General features: G+C 43.5%; 1 protein-coding gene across 7 annotated transcripts in view; it reads right to left on the bottom strand.

The window, feature by feature from the left end:
* The window catches only part of raraa (retinoic acid receptor, alpha a), a 220,865-nt gene that overhangs the window by 177,694 nt on the left and 20,869 nt on the right, over window positions 1–22,302 (bottom strand). For 6 of the 7 annotated variants that reach the window (XM_080789391.1, XM_080789390.1, XM_080789389.1 and 3 more), the window contains exon 2: window positions 19,308–19,379. The exons of the other annotated variant lie outside the window; for it this stretch is intronic. The gene's annotated coding sequence lies outside the window, so the exon portion shown is untranslated. The remainder of the gene's footprint in view (window positions 1–19,307; window positions 19,380–22,302) is intronic. 7 annotated transcript variants of the gene reach the window in all.

Below are 22,302 nucleotides of genomic sequence, written 5' to 3'. Positions count from 1 at the left end.
CTACATTTGAATTTGAATCCTGAAAAGTAACAGTTTGGACAGAGAGGATGACACAAATGCTGTCCTGGTTTGAATGGGTCAAATGACAGGTCTTCAGTGTGATCAAACACACTGCAGTCCTGCAGGGCCTGTATACCTGTAGATTTGTGTTTGCTGCAATGACATTTGTAAATATACACACATCTGGGACACACATCTCGACATCTGGAACCAAGCAACTGGTAAGCCATGCATTCTGTCTGTCTGTGCCTGGCTAGCTGAGAGGGCAGCTAACATGGAAAGTATTGACATGATCTAAAATGTATTAACCATTGTCAAACTGACCTGTTTTAGGCATATCTTTATCGCATCATCAAAATGTTCATACATTTCCAATGTAAAAATAAATCACAAATAGCAGATCTACAAACGCATTGCAATGCAGCCAGTTGTGTGCTCCATGATTGGCTATTTTCACTCAATATAGTTGAGTGATTTGAAATACACGGCAGACTTTGTAACCATCACCGTCGATTGTTATTTGTAATGTTCTATGGTTCTGAACAAATATGATATTAACTAATGTGCAACCTCTATAGGCAAGTAATTAAGCCAAGTTAAGCCTAAAATAATATATGCTTTCTTTACGTGACTCTCACCAACACAAGGCTCATCTTTAGAATGCGTCTCGTTTGCAAAGAACATTATGATACCTTTTCACTGTAATACACACACAGGCTCCAGCAAAACCTCAGTTCCCAGACGCTGGAGAGGAACCCTCCCAGAAAGGACGTCAAGCCCTTACCCCGGGCCCTATACACCATTATATACAACTCCCTTGTTCCATTTCCTTCTCTCTCTCTCTCTCTCTCTCTCTCTCTCTCTCTCTCTCTCTCTCCTCTTTTCCACACATTTTCCAGTGCAGGAAGGGCCCTATATAAATGTATATAATACATCAGCGCCCGCCGTCATCCATTTCTACTCCTCTGTCTCTCCCCATCCCTCTCTCACTCTACCCTTTCCCCTCCATCTCTCTCCCTATGTGTCTCTGGGGTTCCCAGTGGCTGTCCGGAGCACATGTGCTTTTATTTACCCAGGCCGGTGAAGCTGTATGTGGGTCCACGGGGCGGAGAGTGGAGACTGCGAGGCTTTTGTCTGTGGCAACATTAATCAAGTGTCCTTTAACAAAAACAGAACCCAGATGAGAGACAAAAGGAAGAGACACGGGGGGTGGGCCATCGGGGAAAAAAAGGTAGAGAGAGAAAGAGACAAGGGGAAGAAAGAAGAGGAGAGAGAGAGAGAAAGTTAGAGAGGGGAAGGGGGGTTGGTGTTTGACCCAGATCCAAGGCCCTTCAATAAATCAAACAGCAACAATAACAAGCAAAGTTTTCATGTGGCTCCATTGATTAATCAGGTTTTTCTTTCTCATCAGGAGGGGAGGGGAAGCAATGACGTTTTTTTCTTCTTCTTCTCCATCTTATATTTTTCCATTCTCTCGTCCTGCTTTCTTCTGAGAGTGTGGCTGAGAAGGTTTTTATTTGTATTTTCTTTTATAACCTTGGGGTAAATTGTCGCTTTTTTTTTTGGAGCTGGAGGCCAATCCCTGTTGAGTGTGAGGTCTTAACTCCCATGCTCAAACAGGGTGGAGGTTGGTTGGAGGTGGGAGGGCTGAGTGTGGATGTCAGAGGGTTGGGGTGGAGGATGAGACAGGAGGGTGGAGGGTGCAGTGGGAGGGTGGAGGATGAGACAGGAGGGTGGAGGGGTGCAGTGGGAGGGTGGAGGATGAGACGAGAGGGTGGAGGGGTGCAGTGGGAGGGTGGAGGATGAGACAGGAGGGTGGAGGGGTGCAGTGGGAGGGTGGAGGGGTGCAGTGGGAGGGTGGAGGATTAGACAGGAGGGTGGAGGGGTGCAGTGGGAGGGTGGAGGGGTGCAGTGGGAGGGTGGAGGATTAGACAGGAGGGTTGAGGGGTGCAGTGGGAGGGTGGAGGGGTGCAGTGGGAGGGTGGAGGATTAGACAGGAGGGTGGAGGGGTGCAGTGGGAGGGTGGAGGGGTGCAGTGGGAGGGTGGAGGGTGGAGGGGTGCAGTGGGAGGGAGGGTGGTGGGAAAGTGAAGGGGGAAAGGCATATGAAATGTTTTGATGTGCCGAGACAGTGTCCACAAACGAGCGACGCACACACAAAAATGTTGACACAAATACACATTCAGCCTATAGTGTGTGTGTGTGTGTGTGTGTGTGTGTGTGTGTGTGTGTGTGTGTGTGTGTGTGCGCATAATGTAAATGCAATTTTATATACTGCATATACTATAGTATCTACTATGTTTTACAGGCACAAACCTATGCACACACAACATTGAGGCTAAGCATGCTGACACACACACACACACACACACACACACACACACACACACACACACACACATATCTATACATCATATACTGTATATATACACATGTCTAAAATAAAAATTGACAATGTTTTGCACGCACGCACATACACACACATTATCCATAGGACAAGCCACGGCCACAGGATGTGAAGTAGTCCTCGGAGACTCTTTGCAAGGTGCCGATCAATGGGCATTGAGTGTGGACAAGGAGGCCACGCGATCGATTGGTGGCCATTACAGAAATGTGCCCACTGGGGCCTGAGAGTGGGAGGGTGTGTGTGTGTGTGTGTGTGTGTGTGTGTGTGTGTGTGTGCGTGCGTGTGTGTGTGTGTGCGTGCGTGCGTGCATGCGTGTAGAGGGGGGCTGCATGCTGTCACTTGAGTTCATACATGTGCACATGTACCTTACACATGCATGCACACCACTGAACAACTGGCCACAAACATCCACGCATTCACACACACACACACACACACACACACACACACACATCGAGAATCCGCCATTGTTGTTACTTCCACAAAAGCTCCCGTTACTTCCCGTTTCACTTGATTCAGCCGCTGGTCACGCACTAAAGGTTTATACTTATTATACTGACACACTGTTACACTTTTCTGTGCAAAAGGCAAAGTAACGAGGCATCGACACCTGTAATAAAAGAGACTTAATGAAACTGCTCTAGGCTCTATAGCTTAGTTTACATTAACCAGGCATGTACATGGAGACTATTTGCCTTTCTTCAGATTGCTGTGGAAAACCATATACCCACACACACACACACACACACACACACACACACACACACACACACACACACACACACACACACACACACACACACACACACACACACACACACACACACACACACACACACACACACACACACACACACACACACACACACACACACACACACACACACACACACACACACACACACACACGCACGCACACACACACACACCACGTGGCCCATTTGAAAAGGCCATATAGGCTCTCGCCAGTGGCAGGCGAATAAAAGCAATGAGGCAGATTCAGACCTGGCGCTCAAATCTACCTCGAACTCCAGGAAAAAAATAAATACTGAGAGAACCCGCGACTGCCAGAGATTCACAATATAACACTAGATGAAACCTTCCTCCTCCTCCTCTCTCTGCTCCTCATGCCTTTCTTTCCCCTCCACCCTGTTGTTTCCTCCTCCCCTCCTCCCCCCCTCCCCTCCTCTCTCTCTCTTCTGGTGCCCATCGCAGAGGAGATGGATGAAAATAGTGGCCGCTTGAATGATGTTGTGGAGACGCTGGACTATTAAAAGCCAGTCAAATGCCTTTACCAGCGCTTATGAAATTGCGCCGGGGTGCCAAGTTGGCCCCTGCAAACTGGCGTCCAAGACAACCCCAAGAGCGCGCCGCTTTCCACACACATGCGCGCACACTGTTTCTGGGCTCGGCAGGCATTGCAAGCAATCCCCATTGGCTGGCTGGAAGGCCATAGCGGGCTATAACAACTACAGGCTGGCCAGTGAGCCCTCTGTTTCAGCAATCTGGGTTCTCTCTGCCTTTGGACAGGGACCAGAGCAGACTGCACAATACACCACTGTGTTTGGAGGGAAGAGAGAGAATGAGAGAGAGAGAGACAGACGGACAGACAGAGACAGAGAAGGAATAGAGAGGCTCAGCCCAACGCTTCTCTGTGTATGGGTGTATATCTGCATGTGTGGGGGTGTACGTTTGTTATAGCTGCGTGTGTGTGTGTGTGTGTGTGTGTGTGTGTGTGTGTGTGTGTGTGTGTGTGTGTGTTGGCTCCGAGGTCCTAGGGTTTATGAGCACTGAAGTCCCACGCCCATGCCTTTCCTCCATACTGGATTACAGAGCCCTGGACTCAAACCTTCCCCCAACATTACATTGCCTATTGCCGAGTTCAACATTTCTGCTGCCTCAGCAGAAAAGAAACGGCTATTCCGAGGCCCTCTGGGAGGCAGCTTCGCCTTGGCGGGGCGGCGTTTGAACAGTGTTGTTGGAAACCTCCGAGGAGGGTCCTTATGCGCCCGGCAGGGACACACATCACTGTCACACCGAAACAATGCTGGAGGAATGCACAGGAAGAGAGGAGAGAGAGGAGAGGAGAGAGAGAGAGAGAGAGAGAGAGAGAGAGAGAGAGAGAGAGAGAGAGAGAGAGAGAGAGACAGACAGAGAGAGAGAGAGACAGAGAGAGAGAGAGAGAGAGAGAGCCATAGGCATCCAGAGCCTCCTCATTAAGAGGTAGGCTGGACTGAGAGGCTAGGTCAGCTAGCTCGTGACCCAAAAGAGAAATGTCTCCCCGGGACGGGACCCAAAGTAGTACAAATTGTGACACTTTTTGCTATTTTGGGAATGTTTTTTTAAAGTGTTTTGAAATAGTAATAATTGGCTCTGAGACGGGTGCGTAGGCAGGGCTCAATGTATTTAGAAAAAATGCACTTAAAGTGCACAAAGACCCGCACACCATTTGCACTTTATTTAGGCAACGCTTCGGTCAAAGACCTTCTTCACGCATCATGCCTGAAAAAGGTCTTTGACCGAAAGTGTTCGTATTGCAAGTGCAGCAGACGGTGTGCGGGTCTTTGTGCACTTGTGCATTTTTTCGAAATAGTAATAATTAAAAACAAAATGTTGGAAACAAAAAAAAGGGGAGCCATAAAAATTGGCAGTGTTTGGGAAACAGGCTAGGCTGTGCTGTACATGTACGGTATATACTGTAAAACAGTGTGGGGGTTCATGGGGGAGGGGAGGGGATGAGGGGAAGCCGTGTCGTGCCTGGCCTCGCCTCACCGTGCCGTACGGCACCACCAGCCCGCCCCACCACGGGGAATTTGTTTGTGTTTCTCCGCTGCCAAGTTCCTGTCAGGAGGCGCCCCAAAGAGGAACTGCATGCAGACTGTTCAGCGCTGCTGCGCGCTACGCCCTCCCTCCCTCCCGCCTGGCCCTGGAGTGGTTGTAGTGTAGTGTAGGGCTTTCACCGCGCATGGTATATCGCATCCTGCTTTGTAGTGCTAACGCTCATAGAGTTCACCCTGCTCAGTGCTCATCATAGCTAAGACAAACACACGCTCACACGCACACGCTCACAACTAAAAAAAAACGTCAGCCACGATAAGAGCTTGTTTTGTCACTCCGAACAGTTTAACATTAATTTGCTCAATATACACAACATGGCACAAGTTGCAACACCACATTAAAAGGCCGGCGTAAAGATTAAGCACTGCCACAGAAGAACTACACTAAACCACTTGTAAATACTTGGACATAAAAAGTAAGCGCTTATGGTTAAGACGACAGCCTGCTTAACCGTAACACCAAAGACAAACAAATGCAAATAGGCTCGGCTGTGTGTAACATCTGCATGAATATCCCCAATTATCTAAACACCCACTTAGAGACCACATCAATGCAGGACAACGCTGTGTTATTCCATGCTTCTACGCCACATGAATTCAATGTCTCGGTCTGGGCCATTTTATGAGTCATTCAACACGTGTGTACTATTTGACAGCCTCTCTGTCAAATAAGGCCACACCCTAAAAAGTGAGACTGGGCTGAAGTAATATTTAATTAATAAATATGTATTCATGTTGCTTATAAAAAGGACTGTGTGCCTTTTACAATGAAATTGAGCTGAATTAAACGATATAATGCACTGTATTTTACTCAACTTTCTTTGCATAAAATCAGGTAGGAATCACTGAGTAGAATTTAATTGTATTGTTGAGTCATTGCAATTATGCAGGAATTATGTAAGTTTTATTCATATGGGAGAAGGTGTTTTCATACCAATTTTAGTTATTTATGAATTGCATTTACACAATGTTGTCTGAATAAAATCAGCTCTCCATAACTGACTAGAATTTAATTATATGTGTCACTAAAAACGATAGATGTAGAAAATGAGTAGATTTTACTCATTGGTTGTATGTAGATGTTAATCACTGCCCCAATCAGTTCAACACGGTGCAGGTGTTGGAACTTCTAGCTGCTGGCCTGCTGCTTGTATTTTCTTTCTGTCGTCTGGAACTATATAAACTTGGACCATTTTCCCCAAAGAAAGGTAAGATGTTTATTATAAGTTGCTGTAGCAGCTGAACATTGTTTTGTGTTACTGTCTGCAAGTTTAGTTTAGCCCTGGCTGAAACTGAAACATGTCGTCTGTCACCCGTCTGCTCTGTCATGATTGATGTGACTTCATGTATAACATTTATCCAGTGTGTGCATGTGACTGTGTATCCCTTGGTTTAAAGTTATAAAACCCACCAATAAACCCAAATCCGTCACGAATTTAATATAATCAATCTATGGAGCGCGCATACAGTCTATATGGGAGCTCGCAGCTCACAACTGGATGATGAGGCTCTGTGATGCACGCAGACAGTCACTGTAGTCACAGCCAGATATACAGCACAAATGAGAACATGTGTCCCGACCCAAAAACACTGAGTTAAACTTGTCGTGCTGAAAATGCGAGCTGATCTACAAGCTTACAACCCGTCACGTCCGTGACACGTTGTGAGCTTGTGGATCAGTTATTTTCAGCAAGCAGAAATATGCAGGCTGTGAGTGAGAGCTTTCACAAGTTGGGGGTTCATTTTCCCATATAAAGACTAAATAAATAAAAACTATTACACATTCGGTGGCATTTCACATTGCAAAAGGGTGCAGGAAGGTTGGGCACAGGGCACCTAAACGTTGTAGGCACCTCAGTGTTGGCTATTTTTTCCAAAATGTAAAAATATAACATAAAATTAATAATGATGATGATAATAATAATTAGGAATTAATTTGGATAAGCCCAAAGTGATTTGGGCTTACTTTAAGGTTTGGACTTTATTCTGTGGTTCTGGCTATGGGTTGTGGCAATAATTTTGGTCTACCATTCTGAAATTTAATTTAATATCTGGACAGCTGACAGTAGGCAAAACTGTGACCTGAACTAGTTTATTTGAAAGTGAACTTTCCTAACACTGCATGTAACATTATAGGCTGGCTGATGCCTTTTAATGGGCATATGCTAATCTACTTTCATTTTTGCAGGACTACACCCACCGCTCACATTCTTGTTCTTGGACATGACTCGGGTGAGTAATTATGAATGACATGTGACTGCATTTAATTTCTTCAATTTGTAGACTCAAGTTGCAGCCTACCTATAGCCATAGGTCCATAGACCTATAATGCCGTTTCTGCCATTGCATTAGATTAGAGCTACTGTATGGGGCTTCCGACCTAATGCAGAACAAAAATCACACCTGTGTGAAGTGAGGGGCGCTAATATATTAAAGTCTAACTCATGTTGATTTGGTTTGGTGATGTAAAACAAACGGTGCCAACACAAACATTAAATGCCATTATCAATGAAGAGACATTATGATGTAATGAGTTACATTATGATGTAAATTTTCCCTTCATTGTCAATGGCGTTTGCAAAACAAACATTGAACTAAAGACTAACTAAAGGCTAGCGCCCCTCAAAAATGTAATTCTAATTGAGTGTATAAAGAAACCAAACTGACCCTTACTCGTCCATTTGATCTACAAGGGTCAATTTGGTTGCCAGCTTTCCATCATTTAGCTGGGGACCATCTGGAACCCCCATTATGATTGCATGGTGGCCACATAATAACACACAGGAAACACTGCTATGTTGTACCCTGTTATGTGTATATAATAGTATTGATTACATTAAAAAAGTAAAAAAGATCTAAATATCTCTTCAGATGCAGTTTCCAGGATTCCAGGAGCAGGGTTCCTGGTTAAACTACTGACTGAATCATATCAATAGGTATGTATAATGTACATGCAATTCAGTGGTTCTCAAACCATTCCTGTCAAAGACCCCCACATGAATGTACATTGGGCCGCAGACCCCCATCTAAAATAATGTTAAATTGGCTATTGTTGAAAAAATAATATGTGGTATATGTGGTTTGAACATATACGGTACATCATTATGAGTCCTAGATTTACACTTCAACTTATTGGTTTTGCGCCAGGCTTGACACAGTTCTTGTAGCCATTTGATAAAGGTTAAAGGGGTATTTCACTTTATCTTTTGGTTGTCATTTTATCATCTACTCAGGCTTATGTGACCACACCAGACAGTACGGTCAGATGATTTAGCTATCAGCATGAATGGAGTTCATAAAATGGTATTGTATGTTTAGGTAAGATAGTTCCATTGTTTTGTCTTTCAGATCGTGGATGAGTTCCTGAGGATAACAACGCTGTCCCTTGAATCAACATTCATGTCCAAGCTCGACGAGTACACTCCTAGTCTAATGGACCTCTTCAACACCAAGGGTGGAGCCATGGGGGTGAAGTTACAGGCCATACTACTCACGGTATTGTTCAAATACTCTTTGATTATTATATTTGCTATTTTATTTCAGGCATTTTGTGATCATATTACTATGAGATACGACTGTATGAAGCAGGTTGGATTTAAATAATTAATCTACAACCAGGATCATAGTAGCTTCTCATACAAAGTGGAAACGGGGAAACTAGTCTGGCTAGACATACCATTGGTCCGATATCTCAAACCCTCACCCTCACACCTAAACCTAACCGTAACCCTCTCCCAACCCTTAACGCACCCCTCACCAACCTTAATCTGGTCGTTTTAACGCACCCTGGCCTGTCCCTCACCAACCTTAATCCAGTCGGACCAATGCTATGTCTAACCAAAGTATGCCCCCCCATAACAAAAGCGACTCCAACACACCTCAAGCCAAGTTCAGTCTGGGACTGGTAAGTGTAGAAGAAGGAAGGCACTGGTGCAAACTCTGACAATTAGAGCCTGTTTAACATGATTGGAAATTATGTGACTTTTCAAGGTCAATACTTAGGACCAGTGCCTTCCTTCTTCCTAACAAAAGTTGCCTACCAGTACATATAAAGCTCCCTGCTTAACATATTCACGTTTTGTTTGTAAATCCAGGGGTGCCCTAAAGGTAGATCGGCTGTAAAATATATTATTGAAGGGCGCTATATGCAGGTTTAATGTTTGTCTTTCATAAAAATGCCATTGCCAATGAACAGAGTTTAATGTTTGTTTTGTCTGTCACTGAGCAAATCGGCATATGATGTTATGTTATGATATTGATATATGATATCAGAGATGCCCCCACCCTTCAAACCTTCAAATCCACCCTCAAAACCCACCTCTTCAAAATTGCCTTCCCTAGCTAACCCTTTTCACTGTCTTTTAATGTTCTTTAGCTTTTAGTGTTATTTTTCCTTTTCTTTCTATTAAAGTTGTTTTTAATTTGTTGTTACCTCTGTAAAGCCCCCCCATGTAAAGCGTCTTTGGGTACTCAGAAAAGCGCTATATAAGTTTGAGATATTATTATTATTATTATTGCGATGATGTAAGATGATCAGGGTTGGTAGTACCCCTCACTTCACATAGGTGTGATTATTTAAATGTTAAAAGAATAATCTGCCACTTGTTTTAAATTGACAACAAAAAGGGGCTGTCAGCTCAAACCCAAAATGCAATACTTTTCTTTTCAAGTATTTTGAAAGTAGCTCTCAAATCAAAAAAGGGTGGGCACCTATGGAACTTTAATCCATACAGTATGCAAGATGTAGTGGTTGTAGGAGGTGTATGTGTAGGCTCATGTGCTATACATTTTCTTTATTTACTGGGAACAATGACCTCCTGAAGTCAGCTGGTGTCCTAGACAGAAAAATGACAGGAAGTGTTTTCATTGGATATAGTGACATATTACCTGAATGATTTTCATAGGGGTTTCCTTTTAAGCCTGATATGTTAAGAAGATGCACTTTTAGTTTGAATCAGTGTTTACAACAACTTTAGATCAGTGGAATCTTTTGCATTATGAACTTGAATCTTTGTTTCCTTTTGTAATTTCAGTCTCCAAGCAACCCTGACATCAACAAGACCAGAGAGGTCATCATTCGCTGCTTGATGGTTTATCTGGGAGAAGACACTGGACTACTTTTGAAAGTGTATGATGTAAGTCAAAGTGCATCTTAAAATATAGCATGTGACTTCTGTCTACCTGGCATGTCTTGGTGGTGGTGGGGGGGTCTGCCCTTAAGTCAGACCTCCCGTTAGTAACTGCATAATATAGTAAATTGATTTATCCCTGCAATTCTTGACAAACTGAGTTTTGTTCAGTAATACAGTATAGTTTACATCCTTTGTGTGTTTAAAGGTTTTGTTTTCAGTACTACTTCTGAAATAAGAGGGTTTAAATGCTCATCCTCGTTTAATGTCTATATAATTATTTAGACCCACGAATGTCAGAGTTCCTCCAGACCTTTTACAATAAGGAGCGATGTTGATCCTGCTGAGGATGATTCAAGCATCAGGAATGAGAAGTGCCATATAGAGACTGGTTGACTCCCCCCCTGTCAGGTGAAAAGGAGCAACTTGGACACTCAGGCATGAATGAAGCATGAGTTCAAGTCCGTTGCTCTCCCCATGTCTCCCATATATGGGGACTAGGTTGGCGGCGGGTGTGTAGAGCCCAGGATCACATTAGATAATTGACACAGGGGTGAAAAATGTGTTACAAAATCGTGGGATAAAATAAAAAAAAATATATATATAACTTTCCCCTCTTTGACTGTCTGACAATTTCAGCATGCTGATGACCCTGTGGCAGAAGACCTTGATCTTACCAAGATGACCATCTACAGCATCAGAGCTACCTCCGAGGGTCCAAGTAACGTTGGACTTGTCATAGATGGCATCAAAGTAGTGCGTAATGTGGGCAACTTTTCAAGGGCCTGTGCCATACTCATTGGATTGACATACGTTGTCAATTTGGCATATCCCAAAGAGCTCAAATATACATTTGAGTTCTTCCAGAAAGTCCTGCTGGAGCTCGATTCCCTAAAGCTGACCCCAAAGGTGCACAGCCTTGAAAAGAAAATAGATTAAGAAGCCCTATGTTCCTAACCTGACGCTGCCAGATCCAAAAAGCTTGCTACACAAATTTGTTTCACAGCTTATTTGGATCTGGGATCGCGGAAGCAAATTCGATGACGGGGCTCTTTTTTTCAAGATACATGGTAGATGATTGGATGGGAGCGTCTGTCTATCACCGTGTGGGCGTGCAAACACAACCAATCATATCGACGTGTCTATATACCGTCACATCCGCATCCGGCCTTTAGCTCACGCTGATTGGTTCGGTATGAAGCAGATCTGACTCAGGGCTCAACTCCGTCAGAGATCCCAGATGAGTGTTGTGTTGGGGAATATGTTTCCGCAATACCGCCCTCATCTGGCAGCGTCAGGTTACTATGTTCCCTCATGGGGTTTGGGTTAGTGTTAACGTTGATAAATAACCTGGCTCAGGGAACATATACATACTGTATGTGTATAAGGAAATGACTGTATCACATGGTGACTTAAATGTTTTAGTTTTCTGGAGGTGGTGGTTCTACGAAATCTAAATATCTTCTAACTACTAACTTGGGGTAGTGGCATCATATTTTGATTTAATATTGGGACAGGCTTTTGCACCTTGTCCGAAAACACATGAGTGTTTTAGATTTGTTTTTTACATGCCTAGGTTGTCCCGGTAATTTGTTTTATTTATATATATATATATATATATATATATATATATATATATTTGTCTGCCTCTTTCACAGGTAAAATTGTGTGTGTGTGTGTGTGAGTGTGTGTGTGTGTGTGTGTGTGTGTGTGTGATGGTTTTATTGTACCATGTTGTATTATTTTTTGTTGAATAAGTATAATGTATATTGTACCATGTTTATAATGTATACATTGTTTACTTGAGTAAACTGCAGTTGTGTTGAACACATTTACAATGGTATTCATATTCATCTGTACCTGCAATGTTTAAACCTGAGTTTTAATATTATTGACACCAAATTACCTTTTTCTTTTTAAATATTTATTTATGAATTTGTTCTGTCCTATTTGTTTGTTAAAAAATTGATAATTGTTTTACTCATCATTTCTTTGAAATTGATTTAGTTTTTACTTACTATTTCTTGAAATTGAGTATTTGTTTTACCAATTGTGTGATTTACATGTATAATGTTTTTCTGAAATTGTTGTTTTAATTGATATCACATTACTTTAAATCTATTATTATAAATGTCACTTTTGTTACCATAGTGTATAATATGCTCAATACATTGAGTAGATTATATACTGTATATGTATATATGTATATATATATATATATATGGTAACAAAATGGACATTCATAAAATATTTAAAGTAATGCGATATCAATTAAAACAATACATTTCAAAGAAAAATATTATAAATTATAAATCAATTATAATCACACAATTAGTAAAAAATACTCAATTTCAAGGTAATAGTAAGTAAAAATAAATCAATTTCAAAGAAATGATGAGTAAAACATAATCAATTTCTAACAAATAATTAGTAAATGTTAATCAATTTAAATCAAATAAGGAGTAAATAATAATCAATTTTAAACAAATAATTAGTAAATTTAAATCAATTAAAATACAATAATGAGTAAAAAATTATCAATTTTAAACAAATAATTAGTCAATTTAAATCAATTTCAAATAAATGATGGGTAAAAAATAATCAATTTCTAACAAATAATTAGTAAATGTTAATCAATTTAAATCAAATAATGAGTAAATAATAATCAATTTTAAACAAATAATTAGTAAATTTAAATCAATTTTAAAGAAATGATGAGTAAAAAATAATCAATTCCTAACAAATAATCAATAAATGTTAATCAATTTCAATCCATTAATGAGTAAAACTTAATCAATTTCTATCAGAATCCAGTCAAATTATGAGTAGAAAATAATCAATTTCAAAGAAATAGTTAGTAAATATCAATCAATATCTACAAATATCTAGTAAATATAACTCATTTTTCAGAGCTTAAATTCTATTCAATGTTATTAGATGTCACACTGTGACAGCATTTTTAATGAGTAAACCCTAGTCATAGTTTTTACAGTGCACACAAGGTCACACAGGGTCACACAGAGAGTGTGCATTTCAGTCTGAAGAGTCATGGTCAAAGATAGTGGTCTTTGTCCACGACAGTACAGAAGAAGTCCTGATTTAGTTTATTTATGAGCACAATAAAAAAAAAACAGTACAGGTTGAAGTGCAGGTGAGAAAAGAAACCCATAAAGGGCTTATACACATGGTTCTCACCTAGGATAATAAACAAATTGTAAGTAGACAAGATTTCTGCATCCTATAGTATGTCTTCATGCACATTGTGTGCCTGTGTGTGTGTGACATGTGTGTAGGTGTGACCATGTACTTGGCAAGATAAAGGATGTGGTTTGCACGCGCCTGTGTTTATGTGCATATGTGCGGATTGTGCGCGTGTGTGTGTGTGCGCGCGCGTGCGTGTACTGTAGGTGTGACCATGTACTTGGCAAGATAAAGGATGTGGTTTGCACGCGCCTGTGTTTATATGCCTGTGCATGCTTGCGTGCGTGCGTGTAGGAAGGCGAGGTCAGACGAGGCCAGGGGAAGGGGCGTGCGACCCTGGACGGCAAGACAGAGGAACAGAGAGCGAGCAAGAAAGGGAAGAACAAAAGATGGAAGCAGAGATGGTAAGATGATGAGGACGGGCAGAGGGAGGGGGAGGAAGCAAAACAGGAAGTAATCTATGTCAGCTATGACAGCCGGGCACAGACCAAACCACACTCCCCCACAGCGTTGGCACATCTCTGGGCAGCAACACTACTGCGGAATAACAACAATCAGAATTTTAAATGTAGAGCAGATTTCATACATGCATGCCTTATGTGCCACGAGGCACGAAGTGGATAGGTAACATGTCTTATTGTATGTAAACGGCTGAGGAGGTCCGGTTGGGTTTAACCCATCCGTGGTCCTGTCCGCAGGGACATATTGTTGAGCCGTGCTTTGCGGTGCTTTCTCTCGACGTTTCATGCACAGAATACTTCCCAAGATTCAAAACTGGCCCTGCAGTTAAAAGTCAAAGCCCCCTCCCCCCTGTGTCAAAGGAACACAGTTTGAGGGGTTACGCCAGTGACTGATTAGCCACATGCACGCACATACCTGAGGACAATGTCAATGTGCTGTGACTGCTGGTTTCAATGTGTGCTCATGCTGTGGCTGTGACAGCTCTCTAACGCTCCACTGTACTGTACGCTACAGTAGACCAAAATAAACAGTGGGTGGAATGTGTTCTCTCTACTGAAAATATACGCATCGTTTTTATATATATATATATATATATATATACTGTATATTATATATATATATATATATATATATATATATATATATATAAACTCCATGGCGGGTGCTGGTGAAGAAGTCCCTCCACACAGAAATTATTACAAAAAAATATAATGGACCCTTTCAGGTAGGTTTTTTTGAACGCTTCAGGTTTTACTTCCCACACTATACCTCGCTATTTTTAATGGCACTCAAAAGGTGCTAACAATGCTTGGCGATGCGAGAAAGCTGAGATTTAAGAGCTTGAAGATTTACAAAATAAATGAAAATGGGTCTTACGTAAGTGGATATCTGTCCACATATAGGGAGTTATACAGTACATCTCAAGACACCTCATTTTATGTGTGTGGTGGTGGGAGTTGCTGAACCTCAACAGCTTATGGAAACCCCCATTGTTTATCAGTAAGAACAGAGTGTAATGGAATTTCATAACAAGGCTAGAATAATCATAAAAAAAAGACCACAGGCGTAAAAGTAATCGCAACGAGCTAAACATTCATTAGCGTTTCAAAGGAACCGGCACACAAGAGCGCATGTAAGTAGGCCAGTTTTAACCACTTAAACCTTATATACTTCACTGACTGGGGTTCCCCAGGGGTTTGTACTTTGTATGCCTTTTCTCCCTCTACACCAAAACTACAAGCTCATGCAATGTGACCCACGCAACGTTTTTTTGAGCTTGTAGATCTGTTGTTGTTGTTTTTTACAGACTGTTTGCCTATTTTCACAGAATGTTCGTTCATTATGACATGCCCAGAATATTGGCGCTAGGGGTCATGTGGTTAGGCTTAGGGTTCGAGACATGTGACTGAGGGCAGAGCAACAACAAAAGGTGTCAAAAGCAGGAAATATTTCTGGGAAGGAGAGAGAGAGAGAGAGAGAGAGCGAGCACGGGGCGGGGTGTCATTACACGGGGAACGACCGTGCACAAACAACACATTTCAACCTCCCCGAAGTTTCCATACGCAGAGCGAGGCAGAAACACACACACACGCAAGCGCACACACGCAAGCGCACACACACACACACACACACACACACACACACACACAAACAGGAGTCCCATTCTGCAGTGTGAGCGGAGCAGGGGAAAAGACTGCGAGCTGGGCTCAGCCACCGACAGACCTACCGCACACAGGCAGAGTGTGAATCATTAAAGGCATGTGTTCCACATCAACGACCGGGGCTCGCTTCCCAAGCCTCTTATGAGACTGGAGCTAAATTATGACAGGGGGGAGTTAAATGCCCCTTTAAGTGGAAAGACCAAAACCCCAAACCCCAACTCGCAGAGAGAGAGAGAGAGAGAGAGAGAGAGAGAGAGAGAGGAGAGAAACTGGCACGAGAGCGTTATTGCACGCGAGTACTGCAAGTACCTTCCTCCAGATCATAATGTGAAATATGGTGGTAAAAAATGGGCAGCAAATGGAGAATGTGCATGATTTCTCAACGCCTGACCTAAGATCATAAGCAGATGAAGTGACTGACTGACAATTTATTCCCTGTAAACAAGTGCAAGGAGAGCAGAAATGTTACTTACTAAAATTAACACTACATTACGTCAATCCATGCATAATCCTGTTTAGCCATTTTAGTAATTAATGGTATAATAATATATATAGTTTAGCAGCAATACGAGGGGGAGGTATCCCCACTTCATGCAAAGCCAGAGAAGCTAATGTTTAAATTGAACAAGATGAAGAAAGAGATGTCCATGTTGGATGGAATCAGGGTGACAGGCGCGTGTGGAGGAGCTGAACGCGCCAGCATTGCCCATCATGCCAGCCATATGCCGGTCTGGTGGCTAATACGTTTGAGAGTGTGCCAGGTAGCTTTGCCATGAACATCCTACTGTAACTCCAATTCAAATGCACGTTTCAATATTGTTCAACTTGTGAGGACCTTCCATCGATCTCAGATGACAAAACACTCATCATTACCCTTACATCTTGCGAGTATACCTGACCTTGACCATAAACATGAACTACTCCTTATTCCAACCGTAACCCTATAACAGTACGATAAAATTATGGTTAGAAAATTGAGGAGATCTTCATGTTCCCTCATCTTGTTATCCTTGTGAGCACATCTGGGACTCATAAGGTTAGAAATACAGTACAAGAATACACATGCATATTGCACACTTGTCGTCAGTAGCTAGGAAGTGACAGAGGGTGCTGGTAGGGTTTGGTGGATTGGTATCAACCTGGGCATGCACTGGCCTCTCAGTGGCCATCCTTCTGAATCTCCCTTTGAGCAGTATGATGGAGGGCCAATCTGTGCGGGGACAGATCACCTTCCCCCTGGTACTGGCATGGATCAAAGAGGACAGACAGAACCATTCCCAGCCCCAGACAGCCATGGGTCGGAGCTGGCCTCCCTACAAGAAACAAACTGAACCATGTTGGTCCATCCTCTGTCTTTGTATTCAAGATTTCCTGGATACACATCAGCTATACCAAGTCACCCTGGTTACATGCTATGACAGGAATATAGTCATTCTGGGTTGGAGCCTCATCTGAGAAACCTTTCGTAAAATGCAAGAACTCCAATTTGTGCCCCAGGTGTACCAAGTGATGAATGCCAATTGTTCCTAAATTGGATGCATGTACTGTACATACTTATTGATTTTCGTAGGTAGACAACCACATCTGTTCAAGAAATAGACTAAGTACTAAAGTACTAGAGTGCCAGGAACAGGGGGGGGGGGTGGCAAGAGAAATTACTACTAATATTGTTAACAATAACAAAATAAAGACTGCACAACATTGAGGAAGTTAAAAGAAATGCTTTGACTTAGAATTCAATTCACCCACAGGCTTATAAGGAAGGTAATTGGTGTGGTTTGGCTACAGCCAGAGCCTATAAGGAAGGTAACTGGTGTGGTTTGACTACAGCCAGAGCCTATAAGGAAGGTAACTGGTGTGGTTTGGCTACAGCCAGAGCCTATTTGCTGCAAGTGCACTTATTCCAGCCTACTACGTTGTTGTTGTTCTTCTTCTGGGTTAGCAGCACCGCTACTTAGAACTAATTAAGAAAGCCAAGAATAATCTCTTTGGGGGTGCCAGCTGAACATTCCCAACTAGTTAAATGCAAAGGACCCAATGACCCGACTATGTGTTTCTGACCTTGATTGTGAGCTTGAGCTTTGGCCTTTTCGACCCACAAGTTGTTCTCAAGTTAAAATATATTTTTTAAACTAGCATTTATTGAACACAGCATGCATGGCAGGGTAATTAAAGTCGAAATCTAAAAAGATAAATGACACAAATACAGGTAGGTGCAGTTTTTTTGTGCCACAGGCACAATGGAGCCGTCGGATTTGGATAAAAGATTGGTGCAATCATTTGCATGAATGCACTGTCAGGTGTTTAGTAGTATAGTAGATAAATAAAAAAACAAGGGGAGGAAGAAGCAGTTCTAGACCTATATAAGAAATGTGTCATATTTTGCAGGTGGAAAGCTCCTATGCACAGACACATCCATTGGCTTTCAACGCATCTACTGTATGGTACACTATGACAGAACAACAAGTATGTTTATAATCATGTGTATAAGTATGTTTCTCCGATGACAGGGCCCTGGGGCAGGACAGGGCCTCTGTCCAGAGCCTGGGCAGGGACCCTGTCCAGAGCCTGGGCAGGGCTCCTGTCCAGAGCCCGGCAGGGCTCCTGTCCAGATCCTGGGCAGGGGCCCTGTCCAGAGCCTGGGCAGGGGCCCTGTCCAGATCCTGGGCAGGGGCCCTGCCCAGGATCTGGACAGGGCCCTGTCCAGAGCCTGGGCAGGGGCCCTGTCCAGATCCTGGGCAGGGGCCCTGCCCAGGATCTGGACAGGGCCCTGTCCAGAGCCTGGGCAGGGGACCTGTCCAGAGCCTGGGCAGGGCCCTGTCCAGATCCTGGGCAGGGGCCCTGTCCAGAGCCCGGGCAGGGGCCCCCACAGAGACGTGGTGCATTTATATTAGGATAAATGTATGGAAACCTAAAAGATACAAGGTTTGCCACACTATACTGTAATTGATTCAGCAGTTGCACAAAGTATAAGCCGATTTAAGTACAAGCCACATCAATGTGATGCATTCCTGCATGTTTCCAAACACAAACACATACGTACACTTGACAATCAAATGATCCGACACATATGTTGTGAATAAGGCTAAATGACCCTATGGTTGATTGTAAACCCGGCAAGGCTTCAGTCCCCATGGCCAGTTTCCTGGGTTGCCTGTGTGAGCTTGTTACAAGATGCAGTAAATCACTTTGCTGGCTCTTCAAGCTCTGATGCAACATCCAGGATTAGACTTGATCCTAACATTGGCAGCACACAGGCCAAAATATACTGCCTGTGTGCCTGTACTTTGTGTCTTTGTATGGTGTTTATCAATGAGTGGTTGTACGCAACGTGTATCTGTGTGGATACTGTATGTGTGCATCAAAACATTTCCATGGATTTTCAAATAAAATAATAGTGACACCGAAAGGACTGAATAGTTTCAAGTTAAACTTTCCACAGCATCACTGGAGGAACACCCCCTCTGTGCAGTATAGACACTGGAGGCAACAAGCAAGGAACAACTCTCCGATTGGTGAGGAAAGCAAGCCAACTTTCAATACCCGCAGACACAAGTGTGGAGGAGTCCGATTACTCACTGTTTTGACAGCAGCGACAAATTCGGGCTTACCCTAAAAACGTCAATCCTCCCCTTTGCTTGACTGAGGAAATCTCCCCTTCAATCGATGGCAGCTCCTGAGCTCTGAATGGGGAAGGAGAGAGACAAAAAGAGACTTTAAGGTCTTTATCCATGTGTTGCAGACTCAGAGGCTCACATAAATGACAGCAGTGGCAACTGGCTCTCTGTGCTAAACTCTCAATTATTTCCTCGCCTTCTCTCACTCGCATTGTCTCTGCCCCCCCCTCCCCCCACAACCCCCCCCCCCCCCACCCCCACCCCCAATTCCGAACAGATTGAACTTCCACTGTCCCCCACTCCCCCACATCTCATTCGCTGCTTTGCTTGCCCCCCCACCCAGACATCATGTGAATAGTGGTGGAAAACAGAGTTTTTTTTGTGGTGTGTGAATTACCTCAGGCCGAGGCAAGGCGCAGCAGTGCGCATGGCTGCTACTCAATTATGGCAATGTGAATCAGGTGGCACCCTAGGAATCCCCCTTCAGCCGACAACGCACACGCACACGCACACACACACACACACACACACACGCACACACACACACACACACACACACACACGGGACATAAAGGAGCCTTCATCTGCCAGGATAGAGACAGATGCAAAGTGGCAGGCGGATCATGTAATAAAAAAAAGACTAAGCTGCAACCACCATGCCAATATACTGTATAGTGACTTAAAAACACACGTTTGTGCTTTGTGTGTGTGTGTGTGTGTGTGTGTGTGTGTGTGTGTGTGTGTGTGTGTGTGTGTGTGTGTGTGTGTGTGTGCGCGAGCCCCAGTGTCGTTTGGTTTACACGTCGTCGTGTGCGAGTTGCTAAAACATCTGCAGTGTTTACTAACACGTCCACGGATTCAAATTGAAACAGTCACATAATTAGGAATCTTGATAAATGCTACAATTGTGAAGCGGGAAGCACAAAAACATGGAAAATGTTTGTGCAGGATTATAGTTTTTTTTTTTTTAACCAAAAACAACAGGTCGTTAATTACAGCCTGGAAGCCTGAATGGGAAACGGTTCAAGCCCCCTGGCTTGGACGTCGTCACTGGATTTCGCGCAGAAACACAGAGTCAGTTGAAAAACAGCACAAATATGGTCAACCTTGTGTTTTTGTTTGGGTTTGCTTAATGGAAAATGGCCCCATGTCAAAAAGCACTTTTCTTCTGGAAGGAGAATACAAAGGCGAGCTCCATTCAGCCTGTTCTGGCTATCTCGCCGGCCCTCATAAAACATAGTGGAACAGGCCAGGGTTTTCCAGCAGTCCGTTGAAAGGGAAACCAAACCATGACATTTAAAATGTTGGTAATATTTGGTCCATTTATCTTCATGGGGCACTTGTCATGGTCAGAAAAAATATGATTTACATACTGCACGCACACGCACACACACGCGCACACACACACACACACACACACACACACACACACACACACACACACACACACACACACACACACACACACACACACACACACACACACACACACACACACACACACACACACACACACACACACACACACACACACACACACACACACACACACACACACACACACACACACACACACACACACACACACACGCACCTTGGGGACAGAGTGGCCCCAGTGCCCGTTTCCAAGCCACAAATGGATTTCACACTAATTTATCATCACAAGGTCCTGAGGAAGCCGAGACAACGCTCACATTATTTTTATACAAGTGTTATATTTATATCTGTTTATCATTACTGGCACCCGCACACTTGTTTGTCTGCTGCCTGTTCTACTACTCCACTGTGTGAAACATAGTTCACTGGTGTTAAGACATCTCATGCATTAGCTAAAGTTCCAAAATGAATGCTAAAGGTGTGGCACTTGAAGTTGATTTACACTAGCACACTGACCATCAGTTTAACCACTTAAGTCAGTTTAACCACTTCAGTGCTAAGTCCTGGCTTTGGGGCGAACCGAGGACCACCTGATTCCCAGATCTCTACCTATTCAGCTATAGTCACCCCATTATGTCGTATACTTCATCGCACGACAAATCACACATTTTCAACCTCACACCACCTCATGTGTTTTTCAAAAATCAGACCTGTCTGAAGTGAATGGTGCTGTACTGTACTGTACTGTACTGTACTGGCCCTCCTCCCTGGCCTGTGTGTGTCATGTGTCCGTGTGATAGGCTGTACAACAGTGACACATGGTGGTGAAAAAAAGCTATTTTCGTGCTCGGACACAGGGACCCATGGACACAGCCACACACATAGCTGTCTATAGGTGTGGTTGCACCGTATGATCCTGAACCGGATACGGCATGCCATCGACCCTCATCTGAGGGAGAACCAAAACGGCTTTCGAGAAGGGAGAACTACCGTGGCCCAGATCTTAGCCCTAAGGAGAATCATTGAGGAGATTAAAAGGAACAACCTGACTGCCGTGTTGTGTTTTATCGACTTCAAAAAGGCATTTGACTCGATACACAGAGGAACGATGATGAAGATCCTTAAGAACTACGGTGTCCCTCCCAACTTACTCCGGGCAATAGAGACCCATGTATGCAGGAACAAGGGCCAAGGTGTTCAGAAGGCAACAGTGAGGAGTTTAACATCGTTGCTGGGGTACTGCAAGGGTACACCCTAGCCCCCTTCCTCTTCGTCATAGTCCTGGACTACGCGTTGAGGAAGGCCATCAATGGACGAGAGCAGGACCTTGGCCTCACCATAACACCAAGGAGGTCGAGGCGACACCCAACAGTAGTCCTGACAGACTTGGACTACGCGGACGACATCAGCCTGCTCTCTGACCACGTGGAACAAGCGCAGGAGCTCCTGACCCGAGTGGAATCAGAATGTGCCAAGGTTGGCCTCCGGGTGAATGCCAAGAAAACTGAAGTTATCACCTATAACATCCCATCAGAGCATCCACCTCTGACAACAGAAGGCACTGCTTTGAATAAAGTCAAGGACTTCAAGTACCTGGGCTCATGGGTCAACT

This window comes from Protomyctophum bolini (assembly GCF_963924005.1).
Source record: "Protomyctophum bolini genome assembly, chromosome: 18".
NCBI classification, from domain to species: domain Eukaryota; kingdom Metazoa; phylum Chordata; class Actinopteri; order Myctophiformes; family Myctophidae; genus Protomyctophum; species Protomyctophum bolini.
The sequence above is the reverse complement of the archived record's forward strand: the minus strand, read 5'-3'. Positions and strand labels throughout refer to the sequence as shown.